Here is a 3290-nt window from a genome sequence, read left to right on the forward strand (position 1 = left end):
TCCTTCCCTTGTGCTTTTTGATGCGATCAAAAAGAGAAAGAATTAGGTTGAGTATATGCTTGAATGATCACATGCTTAAAATGCTTGAGTTGACTAAAATGCTTAAAATGCTTAAAGAGAAAGAATTAGGTTGATTCATTTCTTCTTCATTTTGCACTTCTTTGTTTCTTCTATAATATGCAAGGGTATCCATTAGAGATTCAGGATCCTCTCTAGTTCCGGATAGAACTTTTCACTGAAAATTGAGGGCCTCACAGGCTTCAAGACCAGTAGTGGCAATATCCTGCAACCAAGATGAATATATCTTTAACTACAATGTCCCTCTTTAAACTTAAAGGTCTTTAATTCGTTTTTATCACTAGATAAGAGTTAGAAATCCTACCTTTTTGGCTTGCTAATTTCTATAATTTTCTTAATTGAAATTTGAAAATGACTAATATCATCCATCAAAGAGATTTTATTTTGTGAGAACTTTCAAAATATATTCATCTTTATCCACATTTTTCCAAAACATCTAACACACAACAATTCCCCCTACAAATGGTATGATAGATCTTGGTCGGCATTGAGATGAGCCCCCTGTACTTCTTAGCTTGTCATATGCTAGGTCCTCCACCTGGAAAAGGGCAAGGAATAGGCTGAGGGTATTGTGCTCCTGGAAAGCTAGGTCCTGAAATCATGTGCCATATTGAATCTTTTCTAAATATATCTTTTAACAATCTTATATACTTTAATTTTATTTTCTACTTAATTTTGCTAGTTAATCTTTGAAGAATAACTCATGGAACAAGTTAGAACCTCATCGTTTCATACGTCACCAACCATCAACATCATCCAACCACAATTTAGTCAAGGAAAAAGCTTCACAGTACTACTCCAAAATACAATAATTTTTTGCATGCAGCACCACCTATTATATATCAATTGCATATAGAGAGTTGGAGACTCGTCAAGAACAATCTTATTTCAATTTTTTTAAAAAAGTATTACCATTTAGTCAAGTTTCTTTCCATGCCTCAATCTAACTTATTGGAGCTTTGCTGTTTCTCCACACCACCATGTACGAAAAGATTTACCACACTCAAAAGCTTCTTAATATGACTTCCAGTGAGAGAAGTAATCTATCAAAGCTTGACCTAACATACATTTGATCATGCTTGGCCTGGTCTGACTCAGTTCAAGCTTAATCAGGCTTATATTCTAGTTTCTAATGTTTGCCATGAGCAAGGTAAACACCAACATCCCAACTATATTTCTTGGAATTCAGAACAATGAAGCCAAACATTCATAGCAATTAAAACATTCATAATAACATTCATAACAATTAGAAAATTCATAATAACATTATAGTAAGTAGAGATTCATCCAGTATATTGATTTAATAGTCTCCAAATATATCAGCTGATAAGATAAGGGCCAGCATGAATAATAAGGAGGTTTCCAACAATCAGCACTCAAATGACACATAAAGTAATATTTACATAAATATTAGTCTAAACTAGATTTTTTTTCTTTTTTTTTTTTGTACTTTCAAAGGTAAAACTCTTCTTTGTAAGAACAAAAAGAAGATTCTCAAACACAAAAGCATCCAAAAGATTGGCCTTAATTATTTGGTGAGAAAAACAACAAGTAATTAGCAAAAGTGTAAGAAGTTTTGTTTCTTAAATAAAAGTTTATTAGATGTGAAAATAAAACCTTATACATTTTAAGGTTCCAAACATAAGACAATATCTCAAAAACCTGAAACTGTAGAAAAGAAAAAAAGGTTTGAACGGTGGATATGATGGGGGGTCAGAACCTGTAGGATTTCATGACTACATCACTTGCAATCATCAATGGATTGACAGACCTTGAATTTTCTCGTCACCTCGGACCCCCAAGATCAAATTCTTGAAGGAAAAATTCAACCTTTATTGTTGGATTCGATTTAAAAAACTAAGATATAAATTAAAGGACCATCACGGGAAAAAAATACAAAACCAAAAAGACGACAAATAAAAAAAAATTACCGTTAGCAGATTATATTAGTATGTTAAAAGAACGAAATCGCTCAGAACTTCTTAGAGGGTTGTGTTTCCATCATCAATGGATATAATCCATCTCCGTAACACAAATTAAGAACTCTTCATCGCTTGAAGAACAGAGAGACACAGAGAGAGAGAGAGATTTCGTAGATGTGACGGTGACTAGGGAGGGGTGGGGATGTAGGGTTACAAAGAGAGAGTAGGAGGAGGGCGAAACCCTAATTCCTAAGTGTTATTTAATCTTGATCGTCAAATTTTTGATACGGTGGTCTGAGAGAGAACAAAATTGGCCGGTCTATTCCTACCAAAAATAGGGTCGGGCTTGTGTTACAAGAGATGTTGATTGACTCAATGATCAATTGTTAAACGAATGAAATGGGCCGGTCTATGTCCTACCAAAAAATTAGGGACAGGATTGGGCTACAAAGAGTTTTAGTTGACAGGTAATTCTTTGTGCACTGCATATGGTGCAGTAAAAATATACCATCCTATCTTATTGGTAGAGCTGTCAAGACGAGTCGACCTACTCTGACATGTTCTGATCTGCCCCGACCCACCTTTAAATTGAGCGCGGCCGAGCTAACCCATTTAACGGATGGGTTGAAAAAACTCCAATCCACTCGACCTGTTATGGGCTACTGGTTAAACGGGCCAACCTGCCAAAATCTCCCCCTCAAAAAAAAAAAAATAAAAAAACTGTTAACCCTTGTCTCTCCTCTCCACATCCTCGAGGATTGGTAATTTTTACTAAACAATATAGATGGATAACTAGACAAGAGTCAAGACATTAAGTTTTACTAAACAAAATCAGTGGGCCTGCATGCACCGACCCGCCAACCCAAACGAGGGGGTCATTTGACCCGCTTTTAAATGGATTGCTAAAATATGAACCCAACGCGCCCTATTTACATGGCGGGGCGGGCCAACCTAAATTGATAGCTCTACTTATTGGGCCACATAGTCACCCTTTTTAACATGCATTTAATGTCTGTAGTTTTGCTTGAAAATATTCCTTCTTTTTTGAAAAAATTATAACATCTTGTGATCATATTATAAACATTTATATTCTATTTATTAATATATGTCATCCTTTATTTGTAATCATACTACCGATTCTAGACTTCTAAGGATGAAGAGGCCAGCCGTTGGACCTTCGAAGAGGTTGCCATATGTAGGCTCTGAGATGGACTATACCACCTCAGGTAGGCCACCATTAAGTTCTTAATTTTGAGTCACCATCAGACTGAAAGTCTTTTATGGATCATT

At 35.5% G+C, this 3290-nt stretch overlaps 2 non-coding genes across 2 annotated transcripts; both read right to left on the minus strand.

Annotated features, from left to right (window-relative positions):
* Positions 1-1787: 1787 nt before the first annotated feature.
* On the minus strand, positions 1788-1870 carry LOC140854997 (small nucleolar RNA snoR14). Its single transcript, XR_012138090.1, has one exon. It is a non-coding gene; the product is annotated as a small nucleolar RNA snoR14 (small nucleolar RNA).
* A 176-nt stretch (positions 1871-2046) lies between these two features.
* LOC140854996 (small nucleolar RNA U61) lies at positions 2047-2134 on the minus strand. The gene has a single exon (XR_012138089.1). It is a non-coding gene; the product is annotated as a small nucleolar RNA U61 (small nucleolar RNA).
* Between the last annotated feature and the right edge of the window lie 1156 nt (positions 2135-3290).

Source organism: Elaeis guineensis, chromosome 1 (assembly GCF_000442705.2).
Source record: "Elaeis guineensis isolate ETL-2024a chromosome 1, EG11, whole genome shotgun sequence".
Classification (NCBI taxonomy): domain Eukaryota; kingdom Viridiplantae; phylum Streptophyta; class Magnoliopsida; order Arecales; family Arecaceae; genus Elaeis; species Elaeis guineensis.